Source organism: Triticum dicoccoides, chromosome 6B (assembly GCF_002162155.2).
Source record: "Triticum dicoccoides isolate Atlit2015 ecotype Zavitan chromosome 6B, WEW_v2.0, whole genome shotgun sequence".
Classification (NCBI taxonomy): domain Eukaryota; kingdom Viridiplantae; phylum Streptophyta; class Magnoliopsida; order Poales; family Poaceae; genus Triticum; species Triticum dicoccoides.
In genome coordinates this window covers 683182931-683197744 of record NC_041391.1, presented here as the reverse complement: position 1 = coordinate 683197744, position 14814 = coordinate 683182931, and the positions used below count along the sequence as shown (strand labels likewise).

Here is a 14814-nt window from a genome sequence, read left to right as displayed (position 1 = left end):
GCTCGGCCTTATGCCTGGTGTTTTGTTCCACTCTTGCCGCCCTAGTTTCCGTCATACCGGTGTTATGTTCCCGGATTTTGTGTTCCTTACCCGGTCGGGTGATTTATGGGACCCCCTTGACAGTTCGCTTTGAATAAAACTCCTCCAGCAAGGCCCGACATTGGTTTTACCATTTGCCTCACCACCACCTATATTTCCTTTGGGAGTAATTAACCCAAGGGTCATCTTTATTACAGCCCCCCCCCCCGGGCCAGTGCTTGTCTAAGTGTTGGTCCGAACCAGAGCCACTTGCAGCGCCACCTCGGGGAAACTCGAGGTCTGGTTTTAGTTGTACGTAGTGTTCATCCGGTGTTGCCCTGAGAACGAGATATGTGCGGCTCCTATCGGGATTGTCGGCGCATCGGGCGGTCTTGCTGGTCTTGTTTTACCATTGTCGAAATGTCTTGTAAACCGGGATTCCGAGTCTGATCGGGTCTTCCTGGGAGAAGGTCTATTCCTTCGTTGATCGCGAGAGCTTGTCATGGGCTAAGTTGGGACACCCCTGCAGGGTATAATCTTTCGAAAGCCGTGCCTGCGGTTATAGGCAGATGGGAATTTGTTAATGTCCGGTTGTAGATAACTTGACACCAGATCCGAATTAAAACACATCAACCGTGTGTGTAGCCGTGATGGTCTCTTTTCGGCGGAGTCCGGGAAGTGAACACGGTTTTTGGGTTATGTTTGACGTAAGTAGGAGTTCAGGATCACTTCTTGGTCATTACTAGTTGACGACCGTTCCACTTGCTCTCTTCTCGCTCTTATTTGCGTATGTTAGCCACCATATCATGCTTAGCCTCTGCTGCAGCCTCACCACTTTACCCCTTCCTTTCCCTTTAAGCGTTGCTAGTCTTGATACCCATGGTAATGGGATTGCTGAGTCCTCGTGGCTCACAGATTACTACAACAACAGTTGCAGGTACAGGTTATGCGATGATCATGACGCGAGAGCGATGCTTGCTTGCATTGAGATCTTCTTCTGCTTCTTTGATCAGGGGATAGGTTCCAGGTCGGCAGCCTGGGCTAGCAGGGTGGATGTCGTTTGAGTTTCTATTTGTGTTTCATCCGTAGTCGGATGGTGCTCTTATGTATGATGATGTTGTATTCGTGTGGGCCTTGTATGCCTCTTGTATGTATCCCCATCTATTATGTAATGTTGATGTAATGATATCCACCTTGCAAAAGCATTTCAATATGCGGGTCTATCCTTGGTGGGACCTTCGAGGTCCTTTTGGATAGGGTCGCATATTGGGCGTGACAACTGTTTTGCACCCGTTGTATTTGAACGTAGAGCCTATCACACCCGATCATCACGTGGTGTCTCAGCACGAAGAACTTTCGCAACGGTGCATACTCAGGGAGAACACTTCTTGATAATTTAGTGAGAGATCATCTTAAAATGCTACCGTCAATCAAAGCAAGATAAGATGCATAAGGGATAAACATCACATGCAATCAATATAAGTGATATGATATGGCCATCATCATCTTGTGCTTGTGATCTCCATCTTTGAAGCACCATCGTGATCACCATCGTCACCGGCGCGACACCTTGATCTCCATCGTAGCATCATTGTCGTTACGCCATCTATTACTTCTACGACTATCACTACCGCTTAGTGATAAAGTAAAGCAATTACAGGGCGTTTGCATTTCATACAATAAAGCGATAACCATATGGCTCCTGCCAGTTGCCGATACTTCGGTTACAAAACATGATCATCTCATACAATAAAATATAGCATCACGTCTTGACCATATCACATCACAACATGCCCTGCAAAAACAAGTTAGACGTCCTCTACTTTGTTGTTGCAAATTTTACGTGGCTGCTACGGGCTTAGCAAGAACCGTTCTTACCTACGCATCAAAACCACAACGATAGTTCGTCAAGTTAATGCTATTTTAACCTTCGCAAGGACCGGGCGTAGCCACACTCGGTTTAGCTAAAGTGAGAGAGACAGACACCCGCCAGTCACCTTTAAGCACGAGTGCTCGTAACGGTGAAACCAGTCTCGCATAAGCATACGCGTAATGTTGGTCCGGGCCGCTTCATCTCACAATACCGCTGAGCCAAAGTATGACATGCTGGTAAGCAGTATGACTTGTATCGCCCACAACTCACTTGTGTTCTACTCGCGCATATGACATCTACGCATAAAACCTGGCTCTGATACCACTGTTGCAGAACATAGTAGTTTCAAAATTTTCCTACGTACACGCAAGATCATGGTGATGCATAGCAACGAGAGGGGAGAGTAATGTCCACGTACCCTCGTAGACCGTAAGCGGAAGCATTATGACAACGCGGTTGATGTAGTCATACGTCTTCACGATCCGACCGATCCAAGTACCGAACGTACGGCACCTCCGAGTTCAGCACACGTTCAGCTCGATGACGATCCCCGGACTCCGATCCAGCAAAGTGTCGGGGATGAGTTCCGTCAGCACGACAGTGTGGTGACGATGATGATGTTCTACCGACGCAGGGCTTCACCTAAGCACCGCAACAATATGACCGAGGTGGAATATGGTGGAGGGGGCACCACACACGGCTAAGAAACGATCACGAAGATCAACTTGTGTGTCATGGGATGCCCCCTTCCCCCGTATATAAAGGAACAAGGGGAGGAGGGCCGGCCAAGGAGGTGGAGGCGCGCCCAAGGGGGGAGTCCTACTCCCACCCGGAGTAGGAATCCTCCTTTCCTAGTAGGAGTAGGAGAGAAGGAAGGGGAAGAGAGAAGGGAAGGAAGGAGGGGGTGCGGCCCCTCCCCTTAGTCCAATTCGGACTAAGCCTTGGGGGGGGCGCGGCCTGCCCTAGGCAACCCCTCTCTCTTTCCCGTATGGCCCAATAAGGCCCAATACTTCTCCCCGGCGAATTCCCGTAACTCGCCGGTACTCCGATAAATACCCGAATCACTCGGAACCTTTCCGAACTCCGAATATAGTCGTCCAATATATCGATCTTTACATCTCGACCATTTCGAGACTTCTCGTCATGTCTCCGATCTCATCCGGGACTCCGAACTCCTTCGGTACATCAAAACTCATAAACTCATAATATAACTGTCATCGAAACCTTAAGTGTGCGGACCCTACGGGTTCGAGAACTATGTAGACATGACCTAGAACTGTTTCCGGTCAATAACCAATAGCGGAACCTGGATGCTCATATTGGCTCCCACATATTCTACGAAGATCTTTATCGGTCAAACCGCATAACAACATACGTTGTTCCCTTTGTCAACGGTATGTTACTTGCCCAAGATTCGATCTTCAGTATCCAATACCTAGTTCAATCTCGTTACCGGCAAGTCTCTTTACTCGTTACGTAATGCATCATTCCGTAACTAACTCATTAGCTACATTGCTTGCAAGGCTTATAGTGATGTGCATTACCGAGAGGGCCCAGAGATACCTCTCCGACAATCGGAGTGACAAAACCTAATCTCGAAATACGCCAACCCAACATGTATCTTTGGAGACACCTGTAGTACTCCTTTATAATCACCCAGTTACGTTGTGACGTTTGGTAGCACCCAAAGTGTTCCTCCGGTAAACGGGAGTTGCATAATCTCATAGTTAAAGGAACATGTATAAGTCATGAAGAAAGCAATAGCAACATACTAAACGATCAAGTGCTAAGCTAACGGAATGTGTCAAGTCAATCACATCATTCTCCCAATGATGTGATCCCGTGTAATCAAATGACAACTCTTTTGTCCATGGCTAGGAAACATAACCATCTTTGATAAATGAGCTAGTCAAGTAGAGGCATACTAGTGACACTATGTTTGTCTATGTATTCACACATGTATTATGTTTTCGGTTAATACAATTCTAGCATGAATAATAAACATTTATCATGATATAAGGAAATAAATAATAACTTTATTATTGCCTCTAGGGCATATTTCCTTCAGATAGGTCTCCCTAAATCGCAGTATGCGGGGCGACTGACTGGAAAAGGCACGCTTGGAGGGGACTCAATAATATGCAGGGACGGATATTCTTGGTCTCAAACACACTACACAGTACTACTGAACTCTACCTTGGTGACCCCGTATGTCGATGAACACAAGAACAGTCTGCGCTCCAAACACCCGGAGAAGTGCGATGAATGGATTACAAGTGAACTCATCAGGACTTACAGCAGTTGGTTGGAAACACGTCTCAGAGGTGAGAACATTGTTTGTGCTGAGCTGTACTCATTGTCCAGGGGACCATCTTCGACTGTATTGACTTACAGAGGATACGAGATAAATGGGAATACATTTTACACGATCGCCCAAGATCAAAAGAAGACCAACCAAAACAGCAGTGTCCGCTTTGATGCAGCAACCGAGAGGGTAAAGGACACATATTATGGTTACATAGTGGACATATGGGAACTTGACTACGGACATGATTTTAAGGTCCCTTTGTTTAAGTGCAAATGGGTCAATCTGTCAGGAGGCGGGGTACAGGTAGACCCACAGTACGGAATGACAACAGTGGATATGAACAATCTTGGGTACACTAACGAACCATTCGTCCTAGCCAATGATGTGGCACAGGTTATCTATGTGAAGGACATGTCCACCAAACCGAGAAAAAGAAAAGACAAGGTAGCGAATACATCATACGATGAGCCAAAGCGCCACATAGTTCTTTCAGGAAAAAGGGACATCATGGGAGTGGAGGGCAAGACAGACATGTCTGAAGATTATGAAAAGTTTCATGAAATTCCTCCCTTCAAAGTCAAGGCTGACCCAAGCATCCTGATAAATGATGAAGATTATCCATGGTTACAGCGCAATAAGGAAAGGAAACAAGCGAAGAAAAAGTGAAGAATTTCTCTCCACAACTATTATGATGATACCATGCCAACTTTCAACCTTTTCGTAGTTCATTTGAAATGCATGTTGTAACAGACAAGTTTCCGTATGAAATCCTGATACTTCGAAAGAGATTGTCCGTTTTATACATGAAGGGCATCCAGTTCTTGTTGTAACCCTCTCAACTTTCTTGCACATGCTATGTGGATGAAATGATGATACCATGCCAACTTTCAACCTTTCCAGAGTTCATTTGAATTGCTTTTCAATTTCAGGGTTTTATAGCTCAAAATAATCAATAAATGCATGAAAAATAACAAATGAAGTCAGAAAGGGTTGAAAATTGATGATGTGGCTTTGAATGGTGTATTTTGAACACACAAAAAGTCAGGAGTTCAAATAAGTTTTAAAAATGAAATCCCTTTGCAACGGACGAGTTTTCGTATGAATCCTGATACTTTAAAAGAGATTGTCCGTTTTGTACACGAAGTGCATCCAGTTTTTGTCGTAACCCTCTCAACTTTCTTGCACATGCTATGTGGATGAAATGATGATACCATGCCAAATTCCAACCTTTTTAGAGTTCATTTGAAATGCTTTTCAATTTCAGGGTCTTATAGCTCAAAATAATAAGTAAATGCATGAAAAATAACAAATAAAGTCAGAAAGGGATGAAAATTGATGATGTAAGTAGAAACCAAATAAAATAAAATAAAATTTAATAAAATATATAAGTAGAAGCAAAACAAAATAAAATAAAATAAACTTTAATAACATAAATAAAATTTATGGACCTAAAACTACCGAAGTATTTTCGGTTCAAAACATTATAAGCAAAAAGAATTTTCCTGAAATAAATAAAATAGCAACAGTAAGTATTTTGTTGTAAGTAGAAACAAAATAAAATAAATAAAACAAAAAAGAAAATAAAAAAACTGCGAAAAAATTAAAGAAATGCCACCTACTAGGCCACCACAGCCCGAATACGACTAGAAACCCATCCATGGGCCAGCATTCAGGCCCGCAGAAGGCCCAGCGGGCCCACATGCATAGCAGTGGGAGATTAGGCCCAGAGGCCTGCAGTTGAGAGGAGCTCAATGGAGCTGGCGGGGCAGGGCTTATAAACTGGTCGTGCCGCTCCTCGGCTAGCGAGGTGGGACTAAACATCCCACCGCACCGCGGCTAGCCGCAGGACATTGGTCCCGGTTGGTGCCACGAACCCGGTCCAATGCAAACCTTTGGTCCCAGTTCGTGGCACCAACCGGGACCAATGCCCCCCTTTCGTCCTGGTTGGTGCCACCAACCGGGACCAAAGCCCTCTACTTCCCGCCATTTGGGCTACTGAAAAGAGACCTTTGGTCCCAGTTGGTGGCACCAACCGGGACTAAAGGAGGGCATTGGTTCCGGTTGGTGCCACCAACCGGAACCAAACCCTTTGCTATATAAGCCAGCATTTAGGAAATTTTCAGATTTCCCTCGCCAGTTGCCCCCGACGTGTCGACCACTCCTCGACGCCGCCAGGCTGCCCCACCACCGTCGTTGTCGCCCGTGCCCACGCCGACGCTGTCCGCCGCCCACGTCGTTGCCCTCCGCCGCCCTCGAGCGTGCCCGGCCACGCCACGACCCCCACCGTCACCGCTGTCGCCCCCGCCCCCCACAGTGGTCGTCGCCGAAGCCCTCGCCTCCCCCGCTGTCGCCCTCACCGGCCGCCCCCAATGAGAGCCGCGCCGCCGCCACGGCTCTGTTCAGTGTTTTTTTCCATATAATCTATATTAATTTTTTGTTCATTACATTTTTTTGTTTTGTTTGTATGAATAATATGGTAGCTATATGATGAATGGATGTGGCTATGTATGTATGAATATAATGTTCATAGCATTTTTTTGTTTATATATGTTTTTTTCATATATGTATTAATTTTTTATTTAGGTTAGTAGATATAGATTTTAGGTTAGTTCTTAGTACTTGAACTAGTTGATTTAATAAAACTACTTTATTAAATTTTACTATATATAGAAGTAGTTTATTTTCAGTTAGTACTACTTTATTTTATTTATTTATAGTAAGTGCTTAGTAGTTGAATAGTAAATTTAATAAAACTACTTTATTTTACTATATATAGAAGTAGTTTATTTTTAGCAAGAAAATTAATAGAACTAATTTATTTTACTATATATAGAAGTAGTTTATTTTTAGTAAGAAAATTAATAGAACTATTCTTTTTAGTTCAAGCAATTAATCCCGCATCGATCGACGTCGACGATGCCTATCCCGCATCCTCGTCGTTGACTTGGCGGAGGAGGCCGGCTTGATCAGAGGGGCCATGTCCGGGACTGGGCTCCGCCGGGCTGGTATTGGGAGGTGCTACCTTCCGGGGGGCGTAGGTTGGTGAGGAACCTGAAGGAAATATGCCCTAGAGGAAATAATAAAGTTATTATTTATTTCCTTATATCATGATAAATGTTTATTATTCATGCTAGAATTGTATTAACCGGAAACATGATACATGTGTGGATACATAGACAAACTGAGTGTCACTAGTATGCCTCTACTTGACTAGCTGGTTTATCAAAGATGGTTATGTTTCCTAGCCATGGACAAAAGAGTTGTCATTTGATTAACGGGATCACATCATTGAGAGAATGATGTGATTGACTTGACCCATTCCGTTAGCTTAGCACTTGATCATTTAGTATGTTGCTACTGCTTTCTTCATGACTTATACATGTTCCTGTGACTATGAGATTATGCAACTCCCATTTACCGGAGGAACACTTTGTGTGCTACCAAACGTCACAACGTAACTGGGTGATTATAAAGGTGCTCTACAGGTGTCTCCAAAGGTACTTGTTGGGTTGGCGTATTTCGAGATTAGGATTTGTCACTCCGATTGTCGGAGAGGTATCTCTGGGGCCCTCTCGGTAATACACATCACTATAAGCCTTGCAAGCAATGTGACTAATGAGTTAGTTGTGAGATGATGTATTACATAACGAGTAAAGAGACTTTCCGGTAACGAGATTGAACTAGGTATTGAGATACCGACGATCGAATCTCGGGCAAGTAACATACCGATGACAAAGGGAACAACGTATGTTGTTATGTGGTTTGACCGATAAAGATCTTCGTAGAATGTGTGGGAGCCAATATGAGCATCCAGGTTCCGCTATTGGTTATTGACCGGAAACGTGTTTCGGTCATGTATACATTGTTCTTGAACCCGTAGGGTCCGCACGCTTAAGGTTTCGATGACAGTTATATTATGAGTTTATGAGTTTTGATGTACCAAAGATTGTTCAGAGTCCCGGATGTGATCACATACATGACGAGGAGTCTCGAAATGGTCGAGACATGAAGATTGATATATTGGACGACTATATTCGGACACCGGAATGGTTTCGGGGGTTATCGGATATATACCGGAGTACCGGGGGGTTATCGGAACCCCCCCCCCCGGAGGTTAATGGGCCTCATGGGCCCAAGTGATGGAAGAGGAGAGGCGGCCAAGGGGCAGCCGCGTGCCCCTACCCCCCCCAAGTCCGAATTGGACAAGGAGGGGGGCGCCCCCCCCCTTTCCTTTCCCCCTCTCTCTCCTTCCCTCTCCTCTCCTACTCCAACAAGGAAGGGGGGGAGTCCTACTCCCGGTGGGAGGAGGACTCCTCCTGGCGCGCCCCTCCTGGCCGGCCGACCCCCTCCCCCTGGCTCCTTTATATACGGGGGCAGGGGGCACCTCTAGACACAACAATTGATCTCTTGATCTCTTAGCCGTGTGTGGTGCCCCCCTCCACCATAGTCCTCCTCGATAATATTGTAGTGGTGCTTAGGCGAAGCCCTGCGACGGTAGAACATCAAGATCGTCACAACGCCGTCGTGCTGACAGAACTCTCCCTCGACACTCGGCTGGATCGGAGTTCGAGGGACGTCATCGAGCTGAACGTGTGCAAGAACTCGGAGGTGCCGTAGTTTCGGTGCTTGATCGGTCGGGTCGTGAAGACGTACGACTACATCAACCGCATTGTTCTAACGCTTCCGCTTTCGGTCTACGAGGGTACGTGGACACACTCTCCCCTCTCGTTTCTATGCATCACCATGATCTTGTGTCTGCATAGGAAATTTTTTGAAATTAATACGCTCCCTAACAGAACCAACCCGTCGTTGACCCGATCCTTGTTTGGTGACGGTCGTGTGGGCCAGTGACGGTGCCGAGGCTTCCGGACACCGCGGAGGTGGTACGTCACCGTGTCAACAAGGAGGACGAGCACGTCCGTCGCTACATGGTTGCGTTGGAGGGCAGGTTTGACAATACCTGGCAGGTTCTTTAGGGATCTCACTGGAGCTATGATCCTGTGATGGTTCCTTCTCTTTGGGTGTCCACCGCCCGCGACGATACCCGTCGGGCGCTACGGTTCTAGCTGTATTAGCGATGCTATATGTATGATAGTATTCGAGTATTATTAGTGATAATATTCGACGATGTACGGACACAAGAGATGATGTAGTTTTGCTTATAATTGAATGCATGCTAATTTCAATACTACTTTATTTTATGATTTGGTTTTGCTTATTGAATGCTCAAACTGGAAAATACTCCTACTTTGAATGCTAAAATTGGAGAGCACTATGCAAGGCGTATGCATTTGATTACTTGATAGCTTATAGGCTTTCTGTTTTTACAGAAATCTAGGAGCCCCCTCCATCATCCACACCGTCGTTCCCGTCACCGACCCCCTTGATAGCTTATAGGGTTTTTGAACATAGGAAATGTCGTACTCGAACGACGAAAACCGCCCGGAGTGCAACTGGTGCCACGATGACCGAGGTATGTGCGACAGGTTCCTTAAGCTGGACGATGATCGGTGCTTCAGCATTAAGCTCGAGGAGACCTTCGATGTTGAAACGGTACGCAACTACGACAAGAGTTTTTTCGTAATTAATTAAGCACCACTTCAACTATTTCAACGTGTACTTTTCATATTTTCCAATTCGACTAGCTTATCTCATGCTATGCAAGACGCTATGTCTTGGAGAGGATGGATTTTGAAGACCATGAAAGTATGGAAACAAAGAAAATTCACCTAAGGACCCATCATGGTGGGGATTTTGAAGTAAAGTTGTACAATTCTGACAGTGTAACCCATTTTGGTTGCAAAAATTGGGAAGCACTTTGCAAGATATATGATTTTGATGAGGGTATGCTTGTCACCATGGATCTTGGTGATCCTAAAATCGAGCAAGACAATATGGACATTTGGGTCCTTGTTGATACGCTTCCAATTCTTCCCCTATGTGAGCTTCTCAAACATAGTTATTAAGTAATTTATATTGTTTATTTCAAAATAGTTGACAGCTTATTTCCATTGACAGCTTATTTTCATTCTTCAAAGAATGTGCGGAAGATGGTAGACAAAACCCACTACACCGATGGTACCGAATTAACTTATCAGGAGAAAAACCATCTGATCGCATTTTGCACTGATCTTGAGGATTACAATATCTACAATCAAACTCCTCAACATTATGGTCAATACGTGCCACTAGTGCACGTGTTGAACTACGGTAACTACCATGGAGATACCCTGGTAAGCTTTTTTACTATTACGACATCTGTGCATCTTTTGCATACTTCTAAAACTAGTACATCATTGCTAACTACGAAGTTATTACTATGATTTTCAACAGATAATCCTGAATGATTGTGTGCCTCATCTGATGTATCAGCACGGTCGCCTTGATGTTTTGAACATACAACCAAGTCGTCCTACGAATCTCAACTGTCCATACCAGATTTCTAAAAGAAGTGGAGACATGACAATCAAAGAATGAAAAAAATGTATGGGCAGTCGTAAGGAGGTTCTTGGAAATAAAAGGAAGCGAAGCGCAAGAATTGGAGACAGGATGATCTCCATTCTCCATAATGGAGAGTCAGGGTCTATATTGTTTTATGCTATTTTACCTTAAAGAGGGTATTTAGGTCCTACCTAATACTGATGATCATGTGCTAAGAACAATTAAGTACAGTTGGTTCGATGACTATGAGGATGATGATCGTATGACTTGTTATTAATAACGAGTAGAAGTTGTATGATGATGATTAATTAGTAGGACTTGTTATTATATATGATGATGCATGATGCGAGCATGAAGAGTTATTATATATCAGCGGGTGAAATGAACATGGATTGGATTGAAGTGAAGGCAACATGCATGTGGTGCATGTCGAAAGTAGTACAATCCAAACATGATCAAGTTAGGATTAGTATTACTTTCGACATACACCACATGTTGCCTTCACTTCAATCTAAGCCGTGTTAACCTTAGGCATAGAAGTAGCGTTGGTAAACCAAGCAGGGAGATATATAAGAGAGGACACTTCTCTCTATTAGCTAGCTAATAACAACCTAAATTAACCCCCAAAACCCCTAAACCAGACCCTCTCAAAAATAAAAACCTCAGCTCCAGCCACCAACCGGGACCAAAGGCCCCCCTGACTGGGCTGGCCGCAGCGGCCATGTGGTGGCCCGTCTGTCCCGGTTCGTGTAAGAACCGGGACTAAAGGCCAAGGGCATTAGTAACGACCTTTTAGTCCTGGTTCCAAAACCGGGACAAAAGGCCCTTACGAACCGGGACAATTGGCCATTTTTCTATTAGTGATACTGGTAGGATGGTGATCCACCTAGTTTTCTTCTTCCTCGTGTCTTAACGGATGTAACATTTTCGAACCAGCAATAAAGTGCCAACTGGCTTTCCCTCAAAAAAATCAATGAGATATTATTAGACTGAAATTAGTTAGCTGCAGTGTCCAATACACTTGACACATCAACTTAGTATCTAAGTTTGTCCAGGTCGAAGGAAAATTATTCAAGCAGTGAAGCAGTGGCCTGCACAGGCAGGCAGTACGCTGAAAATTCGAGACGTCCAAGATGTCGAAATGGAACTTTTTCATCATGGAAATTGCAAAACGATAAATGCATATTGTGTCATCAGATGGTAGTGTGAGCTACCTTCTGGAATTTCAATTGCTAAAGGAAGGAAAATAAATGCATCATATCATAGGGTTTAAGTTACAAAAATCAGTACCGGGAATCAGTGCCAGATAATGATATATGAACCCATCCTACTGGCTTTCAAAGGTCCACCATTTTAATTTCCTTGGAAGCATGGTATGAAAGTCTACTTTGAATCTGCTGGTCGAAGGGGGGCAGCCCATGTACATGAGGTTCTTAACATCAGAGCGTTATTTTCGGATCCTAACTAACTAATGACGTGATTCCTTTTTTTGTAGATATGAACAAGTCTAGGTTGAATCTGCTACTAAACTAAAAACTGGAGGAGACTGCATGAATCTTCATGGTTTATTATATATTTTGACATGCCACTCGATTAAGGATGGCGCACAACGATCTTAAACATGAGTGACTAATGATCAACGAGTAGCTAATGAATGGTACAAGCCTCGTCACCACTCGGACGGGGTGGGCTCGGTGTCGTCTTCACAGCTCTCTGGGTGGATGGTGATGGTGTTGGCCCTGAGGTCGAAAATGAAACGCGTATCCACCTGCTGCATGGCGCCAATGACCGTGGGGTGGCGCGAGGTCGTGGGGTACACCCCAAAGCACAACAACTGCTTGTTTTCAACCTTTACAAAGAGGCGTCGGGAGCCAATTTCCAGGTGCGCACGCGTGGGCTCCCCGTGCCGAGTAGGCGGACCCTCAAAGTCGAGCGTCAACCTTGGGATGCGCGACCAGATCCCGGGCTCCTCCCGGAAACACAGGAGGAAGCCGCCATCGCGAACGCGCTTGTACCCCCACTGCTGCACCATATGGGCCACCGCCTCCTCCACGAGCGTGTACGCCGCTGGCACCAGACGGGTGGTCTCTGTGCCGGCATCCAGGAAGCACCCGCCTGACCTGTCGTGCCTCCGCTCGAACATAGTTTGGTGGATACCCTGGATCGGGGACCCGTTGAGGCTCACGCCCAGAAGCTTCACGTAGTAGGCCGAGTCGACGATGCCGTGTGGGAAGTGTGCTGGCGTGGGAAGGATCTTGATGCGATGGTGGCCCAGAGGCGGTGGCTCCGGGATGTCGGCGCCGAAGCGGATGAAGCCGTGTCGGTCCTGGCTGTGACCTGGGCCGATCAGACAATAGGAGAAGCGCCAGGCGACACGGTCCTTGATCTGCATGATGAGGGAGGTAGGCAGTCTTCCCATGCCTAGTGTGCCTGCGAACGTGCCTTTGGTGTCGAACCCCTCGGTGGCCTGCGCACACCCAAAGGCGATGCCATGGATAGGCAAAGTTGGATTACCTAGAATGATGGTGTCGACGCCGACGAAGCCGTGTGCCTCCCGTGGGAGGTGGAAGGAGCACTTGTCGCCAGCGGGGTGGGCGCGGTTGGGCGGCCGACACAGTGGGTTGGTCGGATGGAGGGGGCGGTAGCTGCTCGAGTGGCTAGGGTCGAACACCGGGCTACGTTGTCGTTGCACCGGCAAGCAGTGCGCGCACCGCATCCATGGCAGGCTGTTGGCCGTGTCCAGCACGAGGAAATGGGTACTCTTGCCGTGGCCCGTGCCAATGGTCACGGCCACGCCATACATAGGGCCGTCAGGAAGGGACGGTGGTGGAAGCTCGTGGTGTTCACGACCATGAAGCCGTCGGCGTCCACACGGTACGTGCCCCCGCCGTGGTTGGCTACTAGCGGGAGGCTAAACCCACGGACCGCCGTGCATGTCGTAGGCAGGACATGGACTAGCACGCCGGCAGCAAGCAGCAGCACGGTGGAGGAGGTTATCTCCATGTTATGTTTCTGGTTGCCATGGCTGCCGATTGCAACACCATTATATATTGACGTACGGATATCGTTTGGGCGGCGGATAATGTTGGAGGTGTCTGTAGGGGATACATTGCAATCATGCAACAAACTCACATCACAAATTAATTAGTATATAGCCCGGGGGAGGAATTTGCATATCTCCATCATTTAACACCCACTCTAAATAATGTATATGTATATCTCATCATTAGTCCGTGGCAACACAGCGGCACTGAATCTAATACTAATACACATTGCCGTTGCGTTGCCACGGACTAATGATGAGATATACATATACATTATTTAGAGTGGGTGTTAAATGATGGAGAAGGAGATGTGTATTAGTACTAAATTAAATGGCATTTTAGTTTTTTTTTTGCATATCTCCATCATTTAACACCCACAGTATCCAATGCAAGAGACCGAGATGTGTAGATTTAGTGGCATTTTAGATACTACTAGTTTAGTGCCAGTGTGTTGCCACGGACTAATGATGAGATATATATATACATTATTTACCGTGAACATACGGTGTAGAACACAATGTCCATACAGTTTATCACCGTGTCACAAACCCTTGCATGTTTTTTTTTCATTTTTTATACACATTTAGATTTCAAAATACATGATTAACATTCTTTTTCAAATATATATTTTGATGTCAACTTTTTTCTCATACAAGGACATCGGGAACATTTTGTTATAGATGTTTAACATTTTTGAAATACAAGATTAGCCATTTTTCAAATATATGCTCGAATGCCTAGTTTTTCTCATACATGACGGGAGTAGGCCCACTTTTCAAATATATGTTGAGATGCCCATTTTTTTCAAATACATGTCTGCGGCGGGAGCTACAACCGGAGACGACAGGTGTTGCGATTGGCGGTGGCCGGATGGGCAAGCAGCAACCCTCCTGAACGAGCAGCAACACTTCCTGGGCGAATGGCGATGCGGGGTCGCCAGGGCTCCTAGACGAGCAGCGGAGTCACTTCCCTCCTGGACGAGTGGCGGCGGTGGCGACACTCTTGGACGGCTGGACGAAGGGGACCTCCTATGTGCCGCTTACTGCGGCAAAATGCTGCAGCTTTGCACAGGAGATGGGTCACCTGGGCCGGCCCATTCGCTGCCCTGAACGAGCAGCAACACTTCCTGG

The 14814-nt window shown here is 45.9% G+C and overlaps 1 pseudogene; it reads right to left on the bottom strand.

The window, feature by feature from the left end:
- Positions 1–12275: 12275 nt before the first annotated feature.
- Positions 12276–13643, bottom strand: LOC119322831 (annotated as a pseudogene).
- Between the last annotated feature and the right edge of the window lie 1171 nt (positions 13644–14814).